The sequence below is a fragment of the Lepeophtheirus salmonis genome, chromosome 1, assembly GCF_016086655.4.
Source record: "Lepeophtheirus salmonis chromosome 1, UVic_Lsal_1.4, whole genome shotgun sequence".
Taxonomy (NCBI): Eukaryota; Metazoa; Arthropoda; class Copepoda; order Siphonostomatoida; family Caligidae; genus Lepeophtheirus; species Lepeophtheirus salmonis.
The window spans coordinates 4795-29597 of record NC_052131.2 but is presented as its reverse complement, the minus strand read 5'-3'; the positions used below and the strand labels follow the sequence as shown (position 1 = coordinate 29597).

Here is a 24803-nt window from a genome sequence, read left to right as displayed (position 1 = left end):
GAAGAAAATATCAAAGTTAAATTAATTGTGGGACTTCGGGATGAAGAAACGAGGAAAAAACTTATGGCCATAGAAGAAAAAGAATGTACACTTCAAAAAGTTATTGATAGATGTAGAGCTGAGGAAATGTCGAAGAGGGATGACGAAAAGTTAAATTCTGCAAAAGTCAACAAGATAACAAGAGGAAAATTCAGGGATCAAAGCCTTAGTCGAAACAAAAATAGTTTTAGGAAAAATCCTCCTGAAAGAAAAATAATGGATTGTATATTCTGCTCAAGAGACCATATTATAAATAAATGTCCTGCTTGGAAACAGGAATGTAGGAATTGTAAAAGAATTGGTCATTTTAAAGATTCAAAGGCCTGTAAAAATGGAATTGCAAGAAACAGAAGAGTCACGGTAAGAAACGTGACCACATTTAGTCCCTCACCAGCAATACAAGTTCGATTAAAATCTCTGGATGGAACATACTTATGCAATTATAGTTATGCAATTCCAGATTCTGGTAGTGAGGTATCTATTGCGGATGAAATTTTTTTACAAGAAATTGGAATACCACTTAGACATTTAAATAGACCTTCAGATAAATGGAGCTACTGGAGCTACTTTTAATCAACTAGGATCCATAATTTTAAATGTAGGTTTTGGAAATGAGGAAATTAAAGAAGAGATTATAATAGTAAAGGAAAATGTTAAATTTCTAATGTCGTGGGTATTGTGTAAAAAATTAAGGATTTTACCGGAAGATTATCCAAGTCAAATTGAGCGAGGTAAATGGAAAAGAGCCAGAGAACCTAGTGCTCGTGGAATCAAGGAAATGAAATATATTTCCGATGAAGAAATTAAAACCATGAGAGACAAGCTTGTGGAGGAGTATCCTGATGTATTAATTGATGGAAATCAACCATTAAGAAAGATGAAATGCGCACCGATAAAAATATCTTTAATGGAAGGAGCAGAAACTTGGAAAATGTACACAGCAAGGGCGATTCCCTTTGCTTATAGAGAAGCTACGAAGAAGGAATTGGAAGAATTGTTGAAAAAAGGAATAATTGAGCCGCTAGGAAATAAACCTACGGAATGGTGTCACCCTATGGTTGTGGTGGGGAAGAAAAATGGTAAGGTTAGACTAACAGTGGATCTAACAAAATTAAATAAGTTTGTGAAAAGACCTATACATCCTATGACTAATCCTAAGGAGATAATTTCAAACATTAAACCTGGAAATAAGTACTTTTCCACGTTTGATGCAATTAAAGGATATTGGCAGATCCCTTTACACCATGAGAGCCAAGACTTAACAACGTTCATAACTCCGTGGGGAAGATTCAAGTTTAAAAGATGGCCAATGGGATTAAATGCAACAAGTGACGTATTCAATCTTATGATGGACCAAGCTTATGGGGAATTGCCAAATACAAAGAAGTTGGTTGATGATATTTTAAAATATGATGAGACATTTGAGCATCATGTTAAAAGTGTCAAGGAATTTCTTGATCGAAGTAGGAAGTTTGGAATATCACTCAATAAAGAAAAATTTCAATTTGCTAAGCCAAAGGTTGAGTATATTGGTTATATCGTCGGAGAACATGGAATTAATATCGATCCTAGAAAAACAGAAGCTCTTTCAAAAATACCAGCTCCTCAAAACAGAACTGAGTTGAGATCGTTCATGGGAATGGTCAATCAAATGAGCGGATTTTCAAAGGAAATAGCCAACTTATCTGTCACATTGAGACCTTTATTATCCAACAAGAATGAGTACATATGGACTAAAGAACAAGATGACATATTTGAAGATGTCAAGAAGTCTTTGGTTAAATTACCTCAAAAGAGTCACTTCATGCCGAATAGAAAAACTGTTTTAGAGACTGATGCTTCTAAGAAAAAAGGTCTTGGGTATATCTTAAGACAAGAAGACAATGAAGGAAAATGGCATCTTATTGAAGCAAACTCTAGATGGTTGAGTGCAGCAGAACAGAATTATGGAATGACAACGCTTGAGATGATGGCCATATATTGGGCAACCAAAAAATTAAATGTTTATCTTCAAGGATTACCTCATTTTCATATTGAAACAGATCATCAAGCAATTGTAAATATCCTCAACAAGAAAACTTTGGACGAAATTGAGAATCCAAGACAAAAAGAAATTAAAGAAAGGACGCAAATGCGTTATAACTTCACTGTTGCTTGGAAACCAGGAAGAAAAATGTTAGCAGCTGATAATTTGTCAAGAAATCCATACTGGAATCCGAGGAAGGACGACATATTGGAGGATGTGCATACGAATGAGGTTGCAAGAAGAATATTAATAAGAGCTGTATGTGGTAAAAAAATTCAAACGGATCAGATCAAGGATCGAAGATTAAGAAAATTGAGAGACCAAGCACAAGAAGATGTTAATTATCTAAAATTGATAAATTTTATTAAAGACGGTTTTGGAAATAATATCAAAAATCTCCCTGAAGAATTAAAACTCTACTGGAATTTGAGAGATAGTCTATCGATTTATGAAGGTTTGATTATCGTCAATAATAAAAGAATTGTTATACCAAGAGTAGCTCGGAAAGAAATATTGGAAAACCTGCATGTATCTCATCAAGGTATAGTGAAGACTAAGCAGCGTGCCAGAGAGATAATTTATTGGCCGGGAATAGATATGGACATCGAAGATATGGTGAGAAAGTGTGAGGAATGCCAGAAGTTATTACCTAGTTTATTAATGGAGACTCAAATTAAAGGACCTAAAATGACAAGACCATTTCAAGCAGTAGCTGTGGATATATTTTCTGTAAGTGGAAATTAGTAAAGAAAACTATGAATGGAAAAAAGATAGATCAGTCAAAAATCAATCTTGGAATTTTAGAAATGAGAAATACTCCGAGAATAGAAGATGGATTGAGTCCAACTAAAATCGTCTTCGGTCGTAGTACTAGATCTATTATACCTATGCTACCTGAATTCCATCAAAAGAGAAGCCAAGAACTTTGTAAGGTTCCAAACCCAATTTTAAAAAAAGGAGATGGGAAGAAGTTATCTGTATTGAAGATCGGAGAATCGGTTCGGATACAAGATCATATAACCAAAAGATGGACCCATCAAGGTACAATTGAAACACAGGAATCTCAAAGGCGATATCTCATACGTATGAAAAATGGTCGTCTTTGGCATCGTAATAGGAGATTCATCCGTTTGGATTCAACAGAAGAGAACAAGCGGATTTCATTTCATATAAATTAGATTTATATTTTGTAATCATTCTCCTGGGGGGAAAAGGGGATGTTATATATATGCATAGCTATAGGTTTGGTGACCTATGTATAAATGTTCCGTATGTATTTTGTGTATAATAATATATTAATATGAGAGTCAATTCTCCGCGTGTAGAATAAAGTATATATATAAACTCCATATCCTCATATATCTCATATCCACGTATATCATAGTGGCTAATTATAATTAATACCAGATAAGTTAATAGCACTTCTTCTAATATAATATTTGCTATGCTTTTTCCTATTATACTAATGTTATTACGATACTAGGAAAACTGCCATGGGGAAAATTGCCAGTGGAATATTGGCATAGAGGAAAATTGATATGGAGAAAATAGCCCGTATTTTGATCAAACTTCATGATGAATAACAACACATTATAAATTCGTTTAATATTATTTATGATAAATGTTGTTTGTTTCATCCCCTCAGAGAGTACATTCAAGTGTGAGTAATATTATTGTTATACAATTCATTCCATTGTATTTTTTAAAATTCAATCCAATCTTCCAATAAATGGATTGAGAGGATTGGTAAGGGAGGGGGGTGATAAATAGCTTAGGGCCTCTTAACATATTGTTGAATACTCTCCACCCTCAGATTGACCAATGTCTCGGGGGGTAGTGTGGGATTGTTAAAAACCACCGCCAATTCATCAATACATCCAAGGAACCCCTCTAACACCACAAACTTGTTTAAAGTCCTGGTGCTGGTCGAGTTTCTAGGGGTAGTGTGGGATAATTAAAAACCTCCGCCAAAGCATCATATACATCCAAGAAACCCCTCTAATATGAAAAAAAAGTTCCAAGCCCTCAGTTTACTCGGGGTACTTGAGGGTGCCCCTGGATCCTTAAAAACCACTGCCAATGCATTACATGTCCCTCTAATACCAAAAAATAATTAGATTGAGTACACTCAATTTTAAATAACTTTTTGTTTTTCTTTTTGAAAAGGTTAGAGTATCTATCTAATTTCTGTTGGAAATAATTTCTCTAATTCTGCAAGTAAATGGTAAATGAATTCAATTTTTTAAACCTTTGAGGTATAAAGTTTTATCATCATATTCGTCATATTTTCTATCAATATGGGGAATAGGCTTATTAATTGTTTGATATTTTTTATTTTGTTGAAAAATATCACCTCTATCATATTGAATAAGTTTCGATCTTGACATAAATTCTTCTTTTTTAAATGCTTCCATTAGATGTCAAAGATGAAGATGCAAAGATGTAACACACTTATTAAACACTTATAACATTCTACCCCATTGTTCGTCCTGGGCTCACCTTTCCTTGTTCGATTAAACACATTCCATAATTTGATGGGGTATTTTGGTGCATCTCTTTGCATATTGTTTCTTCTCTTAATTTTCCAATGTATGTCAATTCAAAATATGCAATAAATTCTATGAGGACTGTTTCATCTTCAGTTAGTTCTTCAAATGTATGGATCACATTATTTGGTGGTAGAAATGCGAGTGAAGAAAATTATCTCCATTTTAAACTGAAGTCACTTTCTCTGTGATGACGCTGTTTATAGTAAAAAATGTATTACAATAATACTACTCACACTTGAATGTAGTCCCTTGGCGGATGGAACAAACAAATATGTTTAAATATTTGTCCTAAGTAATATTAAGCGAATTTATGTGTTATTATTCATCATTAAGTTTGATCAAAATAAGGGCAATATTCTACTGGCAATTTTCTTCAGGACAGTTTTCCGCGCACGGTTATTGATTATTTTTTATTTTGTTCGAATTCATTACATTGTAAGTTTTAATTGGTGTATGCATTGAAATTTTGGGGCATACTTTCATTTGGTCCTCACGAACATTGGCGCAAGGGTGTCTAGTAGATTACAACGCATACATAATACATGTTAATTAATTAACATATTATTTGAACATGACAAATTCAACAATAGTATGTCCAATCTTTGTCCCATCCACCTAACTTTATACAACGAGGACCTTTTTTCAACAGACAATGACTATTTATAGTCCTAAGGCGAAATAGTTAAATCCGAAATGTCTTGAGGCAAATTAACTTAAGGCTAAAGTACCTACCACCAGATATAACCTAGGAAATTATAATATTGAGTTTAATAAATAAAATTTGCTACAGTTTTAACGACATTTCTGTAGTACGTTGACTCAGGATCCTGAATTATGTTTTAAGCGATAGATATTTGTCTTTGGATCAGGGTGTTGATTAAATCGATAACACATCACTAATAATGATTATAATTGTTATGCTCAATGTCATAAAATTAGCTAGTAAAAACAATTTTCCATTTTTTACATATTTTTATAATATTAAAATTTAAAAATTACTACATTATAGAAAATAGGAATCCTACAAGTTCTCTTATTTATAGGAAATACTTTGAGTTTTTGACATACATCATATTAGATAAAAAGAATGTTTTATTAACGAGCCCTTGTTCATCTTCTTTATACACAGCCCCTTTTAAAAAATAATAACTAAAAATAGGCACAAAATCTCACAAAAAAAAACAAAAAAACTTCACTGCTGCGAGTTGTAAATTAACCAAGAGTAGTTGAGCTTGTAAAAATTGAACATAATTAATACCTAGTCCCTTCCCAACATTCTTCAAGTTGTCTAGATTACCACTGTCATTTTCGGGTTATTTCATATTTAAATAACGCAAGACATATTTTATGCATCACTGCGTCTATAATTTCCAAAATTTGATAAGAGTTACTCTTATTATTAAATAAGAATACGTGTCGCGTACTAAAGCAATACTAGCACACTATTATTTCCTTCATGTGCTGGAGTGTCCGGAGTGTAAGACATCTTTGTAACTCCCCAACAAATGCTCAGAGTTACTCTCTCTATTAAATAAAACTTCGTGTTGTTTATTAAATAAGTACTCGCACTGGAGTTTTTCTTTCCTGTCCTAGAGTAGAAACGTGTCTTTGTATGTTCCAAAGGAAATCCTCAGAGTTCATCTCATGTCTTTCATGAGCATATACATACGTGAATACTTAATACCTTGATGTACCTTTCTCAAGAATTAAGGAATAACTAACACTCATAAGGTTACAACCACAAAATGACGTTGCACTAGTTTATGTCATATTTAAAAAAAAAAGTATTTTCGAAAAATGAAACAATCGATTTTGAATACGAGAAAGTAATGAAAAAGGGAGATGGAACAAAAAAATAAAAATATGTACGTATATAAATTAAAGTACTTCCTGTCCATTCATGAAAAAATGATTTCAGCGAATAGTTTCGGAAATAAGAAAGTTCAAGGGTTTGTACATAACTACATATAAAATCGTCAAAATATGGGAGATTTTTTTTATATTAAAAACAATCCCCTGGACTGCTAGTAGTAGACTTTTTTATATATAATTATTGATATAATTATCTTTATTCTCTTATAAGAAGTAATATCAGTCCCAACTTTCAATTTATCATTCAATTTGTCTCCTTTTTCTTGAGTAGACTGCATAAACTTTTTGCCAAGATTCAACAATGTTTCCGCTTTCAATGTTCTTAAGCATAATAGGGATAGGGATCGATGTCATTGTATTGCACCTACAAAGGAATATTTTTGATCCTGATTTCGATCACATCACCTTTTCTGTAGTTCAAATCTCCTTAAAAAAAGGAATTTGGATTGAGAGAGTATGAAGTGAAGGGACTCATTTATTTCCACCAAATAAGAATAAGAAACAGCAAAATATGAGATTTCCGTTCCGTTCCGTTTCAATAGTTCTTTAAAAAAAATTCCAGAAATAAAAGAATTATTTTTATCTTTTACTTTTTTAAATATGATTTAAAGGGCTGATAAAGCAATGCCAACGTTTGGGATATCTATTTTGTGTCAGTGGTACAAGGAACGGGCTGAGGGTACAATTTTTGGAGGCTCTGATAGAACACAAAAGTTTCTACTACTCTACTTTAACTCAAACTTATGAACTTGACCAGTACAATAATTTTAAATCTTGAGGCCGATGCTTATCGTTTGCCCGTGAATATAACCAAATCAGGTACTAAAATAATAAATTCTGCACTAGTGTGTTTCGAAGGCTGTTGTTTAATTTCCCACTAATTACTCTTTAAATAGCAATGTTATTGGAAGTTATTTTTATTGAATTTTTAGTCTTTCTTCTGTAGTTGGACATTTTAGTCTTTCTTCTTTATGGTTATCCTTTTTACACATTGTGTGACAGTAAATGGGAACTTTTAGCATAGGATACGAAAAATCGACTTTATCAACAAACATAGTGTTGAACGAGTTGGCTATATATTATTCAAAAGAACAATAATTACAAAGTTATTTCTCGAAATAGCCGCCCTCTCCTTCCACGATGGCTTATTGGCTGGGCCTGAAGGGTGCACACTCCTTGGCGACATGACCATCGGGCATGGCTGCTCACTGCTTCTCGGCCCCAGATACCATAGTCCAGATGATTCATGTCGGGTGAGGAGGGAGGTCAGAAATCGTGTTTCCAGAAATTGGAAAAAATATTTTCAACACATTGCTGCTTAGTCATGGCCTTGCACCCCAGAGTGCTGGAACACATAGTTTCCCTCTGGGTAGTTAGAAATCATCCAGGGAAAGACCACCTCCTTGAGGACGTCCTGGTCCTTCCTGGGTCCGATTTTCAGGCCTTTCGGGAACCAATACGAGGGCATCCTGTGCGCATCATAGGTAACGATTCCCAGGATCCTCGCTATTATATTTATTTTTTATTACTACATATATCTTAATCATACATTTCTAACATTACACTAGAATTTTAGTTCTTTTTATTATTGTAGGCCTAAGCATGTATACCATAACAAACAGCCACAACATTTTATATGAACAAACAACAACTTAATAGTTTAAGCTGAAGCTATATGGCACCATTAATCTCACATAACAGTCAGTGGGATCCATGTCCTTGCTTTTCTTGGCTGAGCTTTCTTATCTGATATTCAAAGTTTGTCACTTTCAATTGTAAACATCACTTGGAATTATCAGTCCCCACACAGCTACGGATAGTACACATTTCACGTGCACTCACATGTAAGTTGAGCCAAACACAAAGAGGAGGGGTAATACAATGTTCTTTAAACAGCTGTACATAGCTGGAGCAGACGCCCAGCATTACAAGATACAGGCTCCGTACTGTTGTACAGGGATAGATTCCAATTGCTTTCGGAGCTCTGCATACTTCGTCACCCAAAGTGATGAGCTCAGCTCTATCAACTACATCTCCACGTCCTGCATATCCATCTAGTTGATGACAGCTGCATCTAGGTCCTGTTAATCAAAGCTGTGAGGCTTGATCAGCAAGGAGAACATCTGACTGTACCGTCTGAAATCCACGAAGTGGGTCTGGAACTTGGCCTCTAGCTCAAGTGTGTATTCGGCTATTTCAGCAGTGCTGATGTTGTATTTTGAGGACTACTCCATCAGGGGTTGTAAGTAGCGGAAAGTGGAGGACACAATGTCACCTAAAAATACTGCAAGCTTGTTGACAAAAGTATTCCACGAATCAAAAATGTACATCTCCTACAGCAGGGATCTAAACTACATTTGTGTTAGTGCTGACAGTCCTACAAGGAAGTTGATCACCTTTGCCATTATAGTCATGGCATCATTACAATTAAAATTTGGCATTTTAGCACCCAGCTTTTCATACTGAATTATTGAGCGGAACTTCATGATGGAGTGGCCAACTTTTTCCTCAATTAGTTTCCCGGCTCACTTCCGCTTGCCAATTATTGAAGCGCGCCGTCTGTAGTTACAGCAAACACCTTCCTTATATCAACTCTCCTATACTCAAAATGCTATATGATCACCGTAGCTACGTCCCCGCCCCTTGTTGTGTCTTACATGGTCTGCACAGGAGAGCTCCTTTCTCAAAGTTGTAGTGTCACTGTCACAGTATCTTGTCATGGCACCCAATTGAGAGATATCTTTCACATTACTAATCTCATCTAGGGCTACAATAAAAACGTTATTACCTCCCATGTCATCAATGCGCCGTTGAATAGTACAAGACGACGTGATAATGTCTTTTATCCGTGTTCAGTTGGTACCTTTGTTGGTAACTCGTCAAAAAGAGTTTTGCACAGCTGAGAAAGGTCAAAATACTTCAAGAGAGCTTGATTGTTTGCTGTATCTCACCACTGCACGTTTAACGGCTTCGGCTCTTTTGGTTGTGTCTTTATATAGTCATTCATGCTTTATCTCCAAGTGCCTTGAAGTGTTGGAAGTTCGGCACACAGCATTTTCAAAGCAGAGTGTGCACATAGCACGATCATGGACGTACCCAAAACCATATTTTTCCGTCGAGAGGGCTCAAACGCTTTTTTTTAGCCGGGGGCCCCATTATCTGTTATCTCAGGTAAACAAATGGAACACAAACTAAACGTGATCAAATGTGTTCTAAAAGTAAACACATGCGATCGGTGCACATATTGTTATTTTAGGGGAATAAGTTATGAAAGGGGATCTAGGAAAGCTAGCCTATGGAAAATATGACAAAAGCTCAGAACCCGTCAAAACCTTACCACTCTTCAAAACTTGAGATTGTCGATTTTCTTTTTCGACCCGATTATGACATGCAACTCTTCCAAGACTGACTTCCTGTCTCTGTGAAATTTAGAATTTATGTTTTGCCACAGGCAACACTATGTAGAAACTTGTTGACATTTGTGAAATATGTACTCTAAATTCCCAGTTTTGTTTGAAAAGTATTCTTTGTTCCATTTTATATATGAAAGCAATTACCATGAGAATTCAACAAAAGCAAGTAATAATAGTATCGTATTATGCAGATATAAAAATTACGTGCAGCTTCCCTATGCAACTAAATGTAAGGAAGAAAAAGTACCCATAATAATAGGTATGAACACCAATGCTCACAGTTCTTCGTTGGCTCAGAAACGACTAAAATAAGAGGTGAGCAAATAGAAGAAATGTGTGCCTTATTACAATTAAATGTTTTCAATGAAGGTCGAAAATTCCCATTTATGGAGGAGTTGGGTCATCGATTATAGATGTAATATCCACAAAAAATATTCTTCTTTATATATAATTATGGGGAGTTTTAATAAGACAAACATGTCCGACCATAAATATATTAAGTTCCGAATGAAATTAGAAGTGGAGCGGGTTCTAATGAGAAACTGCAGGAGTGTGAAATGGTCTGAATTTTCGAAGAAACTACAAACTTTAATAACAACAACTTTTGCATTTTGTGGGGATGATATTTCTTTAAAATAAATAGAAAAACATTCATCTAAAGTCACCAAATATGTTAAAATAACGCATGACACAGCAGCGCCTCTGCAATTAAATTCCCAGAGCCAGACTGTTACTTGGTGGACGAAGGAATTAAGCAGAAACCCGGACCAGATTGGTTAGCCCCGCTTATTTTTAAAAATGTATTAGTTGAATAATATAAGAGAATTGTATTTATATTTAAAATATCACTTAAACTTTCCTATGGAAGGGACGGGTTTACCAGTGTGTTTCTAGATAAAAATTTTTAACGTAGGATGATTAGCAATAGATAAGGGGTTTACATGCAATAATCATGTTAGTGAGATCAGGGTTAAAGTCTCTGACTGTTTAAGTAGAGACAGAACATTCAATATACGTCTAAGAAATGCATGGGGGTAAGTGACGTATGATTCTGTGGCAGATCAGCTATCCCAATTCATAAAAGTAGAGAGCATCAAAGTGGCCCAACAAAAGCCAATAGATACCCACGACATAAAAAATTCCCTTTTATTTCAACAATTTCCCCATCTTTTAAAGCACCCAGTTCTTCTTTAAATATTCACTCAAAAAGAACCCCCAATAATGTGCTTTCTTTTCTTCCTATAAATGTTGAAATTTATCAATTAAAATTTGATAGGGGGATAAACCAATGCTCTAAATGCTTTGAATTTAAACATGGTAGAACAAAATGCAATCAATTGGCCAAGGGGCCAAAGACATATTCTCAATGGATTAAAAGTAGGCTTCGTCGCCAGGCAAACAGCCACACCATATATTTCACAGAAGAGGTCAACTCCAAGGACTAATCGAGTCTTCAGGAACAAGACAAGGTTGATAAAATACCATAAGACTATACAAGACAACACAATGATTGTGAAATTGAAAAGGAGGATAGGATCTCATAAGATAAAATAGATAAAACTGCAGACGAGACAACTACGAAGACTCAAGTCTGCTCTGGAAATGGAAGTAGGGTGCACCCCTCCAATGAATGCAGGGAAGTATGTTTAAAGAGGAAGGGCAACAGAACAAGAGAAAAGAGTAACGAGGGTGACTCTAATCATGGGAAGTCAAATGACATATGTATGGAAAATGATAAAGAGGATGTTTCTGTGGAGGATCCAGATATTAGTGGGTCTTCAGATATACAAGGGAGACCTAGGGATAATAAAAAACTGGAAGATCTGAAACCTTGATTCGCCTTCATAGAACAAGATCAAGATTTGTGTCTCCTCGTATAAATTGTGGGCCCAAGCCTCCAATATAATTGTAATTCGACAAGTACAGACTACAATTTATGTCACATGTTGTTATTGTAGAAGTTTAAAAATGTCTATCAAAATGGAAAAAAATTCAAGCTCGATATTAATAGAATTGTCTCACTCAACACTCGGGGAGGAAAAGACAGGAAAATTAGACACGCTCTCATGAAGAAATTACTTTCCCTTAATCCAGAAATAATATGCCTACAAGACGTTAGGTATTCCGTGTCATCTTCTTGCGAAGAAGTATGTGCATGCTGCTTACCCATAAATGATTGCAAATTCTTCACGGGAGATGGTTCAAGTAGAGGCGTCCTATCATTGGTGTCTTAGAAACTGGGTGTATCGACTTGTAAAAAAGAATTCACGTCTGCCAGCGATTGGCATATGATTCATATCTCTTTGGGGGACGATTCATTTATTTTAATAAATGCGTACGGCCTGAATGTAAAATGCTAAACTTTTTTCCAGGCTACGATAAACATACAAAAGTTAGAATCTACTCTTTATTATTTATAGGAAATCTGCATGTAGATTTGGATGAGTTATAGAGCCCTAGCCCTCACATTAAGGTTCTTCAAAAAATGATTGTAGAGCTAAATTTAATTGATGTTTTTAGAGTGAGGAGGCCGGATGAAACTATATCCTGGGGATCAGGACAAGACCACTTCACTTTGTATGACTCGCTGTATACTGTATCGATGAGTCTCATTTGAATAATCAGATTAACTACTGGTAAATTCATTAGAAGAAAAAAAAGAGGAATCAAAGGAACTTAAGTTTACCTTGGACCACATACTTTTACAGGGATCTCATGTTATAAGGACGTTAACTGCAGAAGTAATAAATCTGTATAGAGTCTCCAAAATTACAGAGGCAGAGCCCAGGGAGAAAATCGACGTTGAGAACAATCATAGGATGCAGTTTAAGTACCTCGAGTGGTAAAAATCATTTTGGGCAATAAAGTTCTGGAGAGGGCGGAAAATATTTTAGGATACTTTCATTGGGAGAATTCTTGGAGGGAGGCTTGTTATCTTTCCAAGAAGGAGAGTAATTCGGAATTTTAGTGTGTTTTTGGAAAAAAATATAATAGAATATGTAAGCAAACATTTCAAGGCAGATAAAGGTATTGGCCAGATGGTATTAGCAGAAAGACTTTTGTTTTGGCAAAGAATGAAATAGCACCCTATTTCCTCCTTTTGGGGAAAATACATGGAAAAATCAGGACCGTAACCAGAGCCTCTTACAAGAGGAAGAATAGTCCTAATACCTAAAAAGGGCAACGGCACCGATTTCAACCATTGGAGGCCAATAACAATATTAAATGTTGCATAAAGGATTCTACCAGGTGTACTATCAAAACAAATTGCCCCTATTTCGAACGTGAACCTTGGTAATGAGCAGAATGGTTTTTTAAAAGGAAAGTGAATATTAGATATTTTATGGAATACCCTATTCGCAATTGAAGTAGTGTCGGAAAGAGGATCATATGGAGCGTTGATTGGTGTTGACTTTTCCAAAGCTTTTTGACTCTATAAAACATAAGTAAGTCATGAGTGCTGTTCAAAAACTTCTACCAAATAAATAATTCAATTCAATAAGAGCTCTATTGTATATTGGGACATGACTGTCACGGTAGGCAATCTTGAAGGAATGGGGATCAAAATAAAGAGAAGTTGTCGTCATAGTGGCCCCGTGTCACCGCTACTCTTCATTGCTGCTCTGAACGAACTTACGAAAATAATCCAACGTAAATACAGGGGTTTGGAGGAAGTTTTGGACAACAGAAGCATGTCATCGACCTTTATACTGATGATATTACTTTAATGATTGAAGCAAACTCAGAAAACAATTAAAAAAGAGGATTGAAATTATATTGAATTATTTTGATATTTTTGAGGTAAGAACTGATCTCATAATAATCAATAAAAATAATTCTATTCTTTTGTGTGGTTCGTGCAGGCAGTCGGAAAAATTACATGTAGGGGCAGTTTCACTAATGAAAAAGCTGTAATACTTGGATTATAATGGAACAAAAATGACGATTCTGACAAAAATTGGTCCAAATCGAATGGATACATTTTGATAGAAATGCATGATTGGAGACATTTGAACCTCCAAAAACGTATTGATATTTACAATACCTAGGTTGTTCCTATAGTTTTATATAAGGGGGCATCAAATCCAAGATTGGATGAATTAAGTTTGAATTAAGAAAAGTCTTGCTCAGAAACACTTCTTCCCAGTAGATATATTCCTGCTCTGTAACGGCCGAAGAAGTATCTAGTTGGAGGCCCAGTTTTGTTGGAAAAAGTTGTGCAAAAAGATGTATAAAAATATATTCATTGATGTCATAAAAAGTCAAAGATGCTACATGGAAAGGATATATCTCTTCAAAAGGAGGTCTTAAGTGGATGTTGTTTCTTACAAATTGATCAAACAATCATATTAGAGATATATAAAAACCATTGTCTATAGCAGTGAAAATTATGTGGAGAGGTTCTCCAGTGTACGACTCGAGTTCCACAATGGACATCATCCACCAAAATTATAAAAGGAAGTACTTCTCAGAGCAACAAGAAGATGCAGCATGTTTGGAGTGGGTAGCGGTGGAGAAAAATATAATCACTGATATATCCACGACGCGTTCTCGGATAATAGTTATCAAAGGGAAGTTACTATATCCGTTAAAAAGAAGCTCAGAGCGGAACCAAGCCCTGGCACTTTGGTCCGTGAAACTTAAATGAGGAGAAATTGCATTAAACGAACCAATTAAGGTGGCCAATGAATACATGAGACTTCTAAAACTTCCACTAATCTGGATCAATATAATATTAAGATCCACATGTGGAATCTTGGACGGTCGTAAATTTACGGCTCATTTACAAATCTCAGCAGGATGTATCTCCTTCTATAAAACGTGTACAGACTGTGGGAAAATGTATAATTCCATCATCCACGCATTTACTGAGTGCCCCCGTCTGGAAACACTTACATCATTTGTATTTGGAAGTATGAAGGGTCTCATAAATACAAAGTCAAGTTATCTATTGGCCATTATTCTTTTTGGATTATCTGTGAGAAGGAATTCGCCACCCAAAACTAAGGCACTCTGCTATGGACTTCGAAATTCCAAGGCATATATTGCCAAAAACTAACTTTGTGTGAGCCGATCAGAGTAGAAGATTTAAGAGGCATTATAATAGATGCCACATCCAGATACGTTGCTTTTAATATTAAAATACCAAGAGTATATGGAAATTTATGACTTAGTGAGTTTCATACCCTCTGAATCATAACGTCACCTGAAAAATTTAAAACAAATTGTGAAATTTTTTAGAAAACATAATCGTTTCTCAGATGAGCTATAGCTGTGAAAATTTTTATTATTGTAATTTTTGTTATAGGTTTTATCGTTTCCCTAATATTTGTGTCCATTCTTTAAATATTTTTGATAATTATTTTCGTTCATTCTTTTAATTTTTATTTTATTTCCAATATTATTAAATGAATACTTTATTCTTGTATAGAATCTTTTAAATTGAGGTTAAGAATAAAAAAAATTACAGATGCTTTGGTCTATCCCTGGAGTTGTAATTTAAAAAAAAAAAAAAAAAAAAAAAAAATGGAAAATATCGATAATAATATAAATCATTAAAAACTACGAACTGTCTAAAAGATAGAATAAAGCTATTTTTGTAGGAAAAATTGTGTTCATTAGCATAAACCTATGTTCTGAAAGGAAGTTGAGACAAAATTTTTAATGAATGATCATGCTCAAGCTTCACAGAGACGAAATAGTTAAAAATGAATATAATAAACATTCAATTTTGATTTTCCTATAAACATATACAAATATCGAAAAGAGCCTTAATTCTTCAAATATAGGACATCATAAGCTGCAATACATGTTCTGATAGGGGACTGATGAAAAACCTTCATGTCAATGTCGATTAAAATTTTTAAAAGTAAAAAAAATGAAAATATCGATAATTATATATATCACTAAAAAGTGTAAACTGTCTTGTGGACTGGTCTGGAGATCTAATAAAGCTAATTTTCTTGGTAAATTTGCGTTCATTAGCATAAACCAAAGCTCTGAAAGAAGCTGAGACAGAAATGATCCATTAATGAGCATGCTCAAGCTTCACAGAGACGAAATTGTTAAAAATGAATAAATTAAACATTATATTCATTTTTGATTTTCTTATAAGTATATATAAATGTGCAAAGGAGCCTTAATTATTCAAATATTAGATATCATAAGCCGCAGTAAGTGTTGTGGTGGATAACTGAGGAAATTTTTTCCAAAAAATGACAATTCTTATTTTTTAAAGTTACAAAATTAAAAATATCGATTATAAAATACATCATTAAAAACAACAAACTGTCATAAGGACAGGTCTAGAAATTGAATAAAGGTATATTTTTTCGAAAAATTTGTGTTCATTAGTATTAACTAACTTTCTGGTAAGTAACGGAGCAAAGCTTTCTACCAATGATCATGTTCATGCTTCACAGAGACGAAATTGTTAAATATGAATAAAATAAATATTATATTAAATTTTGATCTTCTTATAAACATATATAAATATCGCAAGGAGTCTTAATTCTTCAAATATTAAATATCATAAGCCACAATAATTGTTCTGGTAGGTAGGGAAGAAATTTTTTCCCAGGAAATGACGATTATTATTTTTTAAAGTAACAAAATTAAAAATATTGATTATAAAATACACCATTAAAAACAACGAACTGTCTTAAGGACAGGTCTAGAAATTGAATAATTGAATAAATTGAAATTAAAACTAGGAATTGTCTTATGGACAGGTATAGAGATTGTATATAGGTATATTTTTCGAAAAATTTGTGTTCATTAGTATTAACTAACTTTCTGGTAAGTAACTGAGCAAAATTTTCCACCAATGATCATGTTCATGCTTCACAGAGACGAAATTGTTAAGAATAAATACAATAGACGTCAGATTCAATATTGAATGTCTTATTAATCTAGAATAAAAATATCAAAAGGAGTCTGTATTATTCAAATATAGGATAAGCTGCAGTTCATCTTTTAATAGGTAGCTGAGAAAAAACTTCCAGTCAATGACGATTCAAAACTTTTAAAGTAACAAAATTGAAAATATCAATTTTAATATATATTATTGTAAATATGAACTGTCTTATGAACAGGTTTGGAGATCAACAACTATGTATTGTTAGGTAGCTGAGACAAAATTTTCCATTAATGATCATGTTCAAGCTTCACAGAATTGAATTGTTTAAAAATGAATAAAATAAACTTCATATTCAATTTTCATTTTCTTATTAACAGATTTAAATATCGAAAGAAGTTTTTCAAATATATGACGTCATACGCCGCAGTACATGTTTTGGTAGGTAGCTGAGCTAAATCATCACGTAAATGTTGATTCAAAACTTTAAAAGTAAAAATATCGATCATAATATACATCATTAAGAACTATTAACTGTCTTAAGGCAAATATTCAATTTTGATTTTCGTATAAACGGATATTAATATCGAAAGAGCCCTTATTTTTGAATATGGGACATCATAATACACAATTCATGATCTTGCAGGTAACTGAGAAAATAATTTCCAGTCAATGACGATTCCATTCTTTTAAAGAAACAAAATTGACAATATCGATAATAAAATACATCACTAATATACTAATATAATTAATTAAAAAAAGATACTTTTTTTCGAAAATTTATGAACTAGTGTTTTGGTAGGTAGATGAGACAACATTTTCCATAAATTTTCATGTTGAATCTTCACAGAGACAAATTGATAAAAATGAATATAATAAACTTCATATTACATTTTGATTTTCTTATTAAGGAATATAAGATAAAAAAGAGCTTTTATTTTTGATAAGCCGCGGTATATGTTCTGGTAGGTAGATGAGAAAAAATCTTCCAGCCGATTCAAAACTTTATAAGTAACAAAATTTAAAACATCAATAAAAAAAATTCATTTTTTTCATAAAATGACTGTTTTCAGGTTGGAAACGGCATTTTTCTTATTTTGAAAAGTTCATGTTCACTAACATCTTTCAACTTTATTATAGGTAGGTTGGACAATTTTTTTCATAAACGAAATGTCGAATCTTCACAGACATAAAACTGTTAAAAATTTTAAAAAAAAAAATGGTTTATATTCAATTCTGATACTCTTTATGACGGGCCAATAGATAGAAACCCTACTTAATTTTTTTAAATTGCGGATATGATAAGCCGATCTACATGTTCTGGTATGTAGGTGGTCAAAAATATTTCACTGAATCATGATGCCAACCCTTTAAAGTTATAAAATTTAAAATATCGATAATAATATGAAGTTACTTAAAACGCTATACTGTATTATGTACTAGTCTTGAGATCAAAAACTGCAATCATTTTTTAAAAATATGCAATGATTTGCATCTGGAATGTTCTGCAAGCTAGCTGAAACAAAATCTTACATCAATGATTATTTTACATCTTCACACAGATGAGATTATAACAGATGTAAAAAATATTTTTCATATTCAATTTTGATTATCTTATGGACAGTCCTATAGATCGAAAAAGTCCCCTATTCAAAAATATATCATATTATTTCCCGCAGTATATTTTTGGTAGGCGAATCACATAAAATATTCCAGTCATTAATGATACAAAACCTACAAAGTAACAAGACATAAAATATGCATTTTTTAAAAGATTTTACTGTCTCATGGACGGGTTATTAGATCAAAAACAGCAAGTTTTTTAAAATTCGCTTTCATTATCATCTAAAACGTAGGTGAGGCAAAATCTTGCGGTCAATGAGTTCAGGAAGGCGGGACCAAAAAAACGTAAACGTAAGTCGACTAAATTATAAATATAGTAACTTTTTATTACCATTTCTATAGCCCTAACCTTTAGTCCGATGGAGCAGCCATTGAATATTACCTTTTCTGCTTTCGAAAGGAAGAATGAAGGTACGTATTAAATCAAGATAAATATATTGCAAATATGTCAATCAAATTATTTTTTATTTTATAGGAAGTGCTATTTTTCCATATGCTTCCGGCTCGTCAAATGAGCCAGAACAAGAAAGGATATCCAATCATTTTGCTTCTGAGCCGGACGTTGTTTCTCAGCGTCCTATCAAGAGGGGGAACAATCCCAGGTGCAGGAGCAAACAGGTCTTGCAAGTTCCTTAAGGCATCGTCGGCAACACAAGGAATTAAAAGATGTAAGATTATTATTATTAAATATGTTTATCATCCTAATTAATTACTATATATTATTAATTTTAGGCAAGAATAGGAGCTGAGTATTTGTGACAGATTCAACTCTCCTCATCTGTAATTGTCACTTTTCCTCATTCTATTTGACTTCTGATTCTGGACTATCGCCAAAAGGATAGTCATGTAAGACAAATAACAATTCAAGACGCTGAGTTTTTTTTTTTTTTTCCTCTCGATTTTTTTTTTTTTTAAATATTCAATGCGCAATCATTCCGAATATTAATTTTATTGGATAGATGAATTTATATTGAACTACTTATTTACTCCTGTCTATCCTTTTGTCCTTTTCATCGTCTCTGCTAACTTAATTAGAAATTATTTAAACAACTTTTGAGAGTATTCTCGCAGAACTTATTAGATTAATAAGTGACAATGAATTAAAAAACGACGTTTTATGTATAATGATGATAATTAGTAATAATTTTTCCAGAGAAAAACAACCTGGGTTCAAATCTAATTGTGTACAGATAAATATAGGTAAAAGATTCCTTGCAGGTTACAAAACTGTGTAAGATGATACATGAAAATAGAATCACAATGGCACTTCTTAAGGAGTCACTAAACAAAAGTAGTGAGTTTAGTTGATTATTGTAATAGAGATATGGTGACAATAACATTGAAGCTGAAGAAACAGCAGATTGTTTTGGTATCATACTACAAAGGTATAACGTTTGAATGTGGCTTTCCATTTCTTGAAAAATTGATGAAATATTTATTACTTGTGTGAAGATAATTTTTTCTACAAATAACACAACTAATTATATAATTATCTCTATTTAAGTTAAATTTTGAGCTCTTTATTGATAGCCGCTTCTTCCTCCGTCGTTAAATTAATGGGAGTAAATTCTTGGAACAATCTCCAGTCTTAGAATCCTCAACCGATATTGGGGTAGACTATTTATCTTGATTCATTTTTTTCGAGATTTGATGGTATTTGATTTATATCAATATACGTATTAAGTTGTTTGTGTTCAACAAAACTCTCCATATATGATTAAAAAATATTTTTTGGTACGTAATGAAGCCCTTTAAGCTTCAAAGCGCCCGTGTGTGGTTTTATAATGATCCCTTTAAGCTTCAAATACCAAACTACAATCCTTCTTTTAATATACTCTTAAGTCTGACTGAATCTGTTTGGTGTTAAAATGAGTATTTTATGCTTCAAAGACCATGTGTATGGTTTTATAATGAGCCCTTTAAGCTTTAAATACCACACTGATAGTCCCTTTTTCTAACATATTTAAAGAATGCTGATCGGTTGGGTGAGTTGTTACGATGAGCCCCTTGCGTTGGTTTATTCTTCTAATATACTCAAGGAGGCTCGTTTAAGTGTGTGTGGTGTTACAATGAGATCTTTAAGTTTCAAATACCAATACATCTGGTTTTAATATGATCCCTTTAAAATTCAAATACCACTGGTATGTTTTTATAATGAGTTTGTTAAGCCTCAAGGTCCACGTTTTTCAATCAACCTTCCGAAAATATATCGAAATCGTATAATATCAAATGAATCTGTGCATTCATTTGAGCAACATTTATTTCAGGGAAGGTCATCTAAGCAACATTCATTTGAGCGGTGTCTAGAAAAATGATTGTTGTAAAAATGTTGTGAACAAAAACGTTGGGGTAATATCGTTGTGTGGTAATATCGTTGTGTACATTATCATTGTGAGACAGAAGCGTTGTGAGTAATATCAAGGTTAATAGAAATACAAGGTTAAACCATCATGTAATCGTGCTTGCTAGAATTTTCAATTTGATGTATCGTACCGACTGCTGGGCAAAAGAGGGAGATTTTGACGTCATAGAGATTAGAAAAGGTACCATATACAAATTCACAAAACGGCAAAATTAAGAACTGGGACTACGCTGTGGTCCAAGAGAGAGAAGTTTGGTATCCTTGGAGTATAATGTTATATCTTATTTACATTTTATAATATATATATATATATATTTACTAATTCATTATTATGATTACAATAATAATACCTATTTGCTATTCCGAAAAAGTATAATGTATTCCTGCAATGAAACTGTCAACTGTGCAGTTGTCATTCGTGATTTTCCTGACAATAAAATTTATCATCGTTTTCCAAAGGATCCCTCAAGGAGGAAAAAATGGGAAAGTGCTTGTCATCGAAAGGACCCCTTACGAAAATACCATAGAATTTGTCTGAATCATTTTGAGGAAAATGCTTATAAAAGGGATTTAAAAGGGGAATTGCTGGGGGTACTTTAAAAAAATTGAAAGAAGATGCTATTCCTTCCAGAAGTTTCATAACTGGAGAAGGATTTGAGCAAGTTTTGAGAAAATTCATACTAACAATACGATATTTGGGATATGACTTAATGAAAAAAAAATCATCTATGATGTAGTACTTTATTTTACTTTTAATACAAAGATTTAATAATTCAGTAATATAATTATTATCCTAGTAAAGAAGTTCCTAATTGAAATAAGAACTTAAATTTTTAAGCTTAACGATAACCAACGATTGCAACAAGTTTGCGACATAGCTTTATGTTATTTTTATTTTCTTAATTGAATATAGATATATTATTAATGGAGGAAGATAAATGTCTTGGCAAATTGTTTGATATACCTAACATCCCACCTTAAAGAGACCAAAGTCTCAATTAGGAGGAGGACTTGTCTTAGTAGCTAATATTTTACATAACATCTATCTCAAAAATTTTAAAGATACAATTGCTAAACTTAACCAGGAAGGGATAATTTTTTTGTGTATGCTTCTAATGCTTTTAATTATTTAATGTTACTGCCCTTTCAAATAACCACATTTCTCTCTATCAAAGGTATTACCACCCACTCATTGAATCATCTGGGAAAATAATCCTTTTTTTAATTCAAATAACAGGATCGACATCATATACTAAAACCTGAACAAACAACTTTTTTTAAGAATCTTGGAGACCCAAGTGAGCTTGAAAAAATAGCTACAGACGAAAACGTCCTTACTCTCCATGACCTAAAACGTAACCTTATTTTTGATATAAAGGTATATTCGTCTTCCCTTTACTAAGAATTGCTGTAAATCATCTTCCACTAGCACCTTGGTGCCTAAAGTTGGTCACAGAATTTTTCTTTCCAAAGAGGCTAAGGAAATACTCGTTCATTTTAAATTTGTTCTCAACTTTGATAAATCCTGGGAAAAGAACATTGTACACTCAGAAGATAAATGATAGGAATAAATTTCTACTCAATTCTTCATAACAGTAAAGCTATTAAAGTTTTCAAGTCTTTGCAAAGGCTGTAAACGAATTTTAAATAATAGTATCCACGCTTTTGTCGACTGTCCTATTCTTTCCATTACTAAGCAGTTTATTGTACTTGAACTATACAGAAGAGGCAATTAAAGGATATATTCAGTTTGGTGTTTCTTCTCGAAGAACTGAGCCAATAACCGCGTCCATTAGTAATTTATAGCAGTGGTTTTCAAATGTGGGTATGCATAACCCTTTGGGTACTTGAAGGCACTCCAAGGTGTACTTTAGATTTTGAAGGAATATTTTACAATTGGTACATAACTCGGGAGTGTCCGCAGGTGATGGGCTAAAGGGTTGCAGCCTCCCCCCCCAAAAAAAAAAAATGATTTTTTGTTTTTTACTACAACATTTGATATTTGATTTTGTTTTTCAAAAATTAACATTTGTGAAATTAAATTTAATTTTTTGTTGATACCTATGGATTTTTAAATTTTTCTCCAAAAAATTTAATATTTTGAATTTTTTTTTTGTGGTTTTTGAATTTTTTATCAAAAACTTAATTTTTGGCGATTTGAAATTGAAAAAATTAAATTTTTTGTGAGTATCTGTGGATTTTTATATTTTTTCAAAACATTAACTATTTTGAAATTTTTTTCAGAAAATTTATTTTCAAATTTGTTTTAAAAACAAAATAAAACAAACCAAAAACCCCTCCTCCCCCAAATAAAGGAATTTTGGTTTTTTACGAGAAAATTTGATATTTGAATTATTTTATCAAAAAATCAATATGAAATTTAATTTAATTTTTTGTGAATACTTATGAGAATATTTTAAGTTTTCTCCAAAATATTTAATATTTGGAAATTTTTTCAAAAAATTTCATAATTGATTTTTTTGTGGATTTTGAATTTTGTATGAATAATGAATTCTACCGCCTCTTAACAGAAAAAAACATTCATGTTATGTTTTATTTGACTTGCTGGTGTATATGGAGGATATTACCAGCCTATACCAATAACACTTCTGTGACCAAACTATGACACTACTACTGAGAAGCAAAAACCATTAGCCATATGAAATATCTCTAAACAACTTGGATTTTTTTTTGCCCAAGATCGATACTGTCCATGCAATGCCGAGCCATATTGTTAAATAAATTGAAGGATATTATATACTCTGAGATTTGGTGGTATAACCTCATTTGTTCCGATAATATTTGTATAAATTTATATTATAAATGGTGCTCACATTGCCACGGTCATTCCCTCCTTTGGTATCATTACGTTTATATAATTAAAATAAAATATTAAAAGTGTGGATACACAGCATAGTATAGTTAGGTTTGAACGAATAAATAGAACATATTTGAATCACTGTGATTTAAAAGATTTAAATAGCCTTCAGGATTGAAGAGCATATATCCGGCAGGAGCCTACGTAAACATAACAAATCATAATGGATACATTGAAAACAACGTATACACCAATGACAATATAATAATGATGTGTCGTTTGTATTTTCGTGCCATTTTTTTGTGCAAAAATGAGTTTACGTCATCGAAACGGCAAAGCCATTTCAATAGCAGTAGTAGTTATATATATGTGTGTTTAAAGTACAGTGAATTTCGAGGTTTGGAGGTCTGATCGAGGAACACAGTTCACAAGTTCATTATGGATCCATGGCCTTAAATTTCTTTAATGTGTCCACCTTTACTTCTGGCAACCTCTACGTCAAAATTTCTTTAAAACAATGGAGGAAATAACACAAGTTTCTCCGAGAAACTAATAAAGTAGCCATTAACTAAAAATTTAAAAAAACCAAATTCGTTTTTGTTAAAAATAAACCCATTATAGAGTCTCTTTCTCTAACTTTTTTGGGCCTGTTAAGGTGATTGAGAGGCACGATCGTTACTTTATGTAATCTATGCGCATTTCGTTCCCCTTCTTCTTCTTCTCGTCTCTTATTTTCTTGTATATATATTGTATGTGTTTAAAGTACGGTGTTTTACCTAGTATAAATAGTCTTGTATTTTATATATTTATTATAGTAGGTTTTTGTATTAATGAGAATACAGATGTTCTTATAAATAACCGTTATATTATTCCTCCACGTCTTTCCTTCTCCTCACTTCTCTTGGTCGTCCTGGATCTCTCCACCTATAAATAGTTTGTGTCTCCTCTCCCTCGTCAAGACACAACACAAAACTTGTCCACTTGGCAGGAAGCACTTATAAACCAATAGTTTGTCGATTTGAAGGCCTTGCCCTCAACCGGAAGAAGGACAGGCTCAGAAAGATTCTTATGAATTTAAAAAAAAAAAATTGTTGGATTTATGGATAAGTCCAATAGAAACTTATATTCTAAAGCAGCCCTCTATCTGACACACATATCCTGTCATAGGCTTCTGTATATGAAGACAAAGATTTGGTTTTATCAGTAAAATTACTAATTAGACTTTTTAGTTCTTCTAGTATTATC

The 24803-nt window shown here is 32.9% G+C and overlaps 2 long non-coding RNA genes across 3 annotated transcripts; both read left to right on the top strand.

Moving 5' to 3' along the window:
- The first annotated feature begins 12450 nt into the window (after positions 1 to 12450).
- LOC121131761 (uncharacterized) lies at positions 12451 to 16461 on the top strand. Its single transcript, XR_005869155.2, has 2 exons — positions 12451 to 13700; positions 13763 to 16461. It is a non-coding gene; the product is annotated as an uncharacterized lncRNA (long non-coding RNA).
- A 2175-nt stretch (positions 16462 to 18636) lies between these two features.
- On the top strand, positions 18637 to 19188 carry LOC121131754 (uncharacterized). 2 transcript variants are annotated; one of them, XR_011784438.1, is made up of 4 exons: positions 18637 to 18663; positions 18721 to 18789; positions 18854 to 19046; positions 19111 to 19188. It is a non-coding gene; the product is annotated as an uncharacterized lncRNA (long non-coding RNA). The 2 variants fall into 2 exon arrangements; XR_005869154.1 differs by having other exon boundaries at positions 18637 to 18669.
- Positions 19189 to 24803: the final 5615 nt, after the last annotated feature.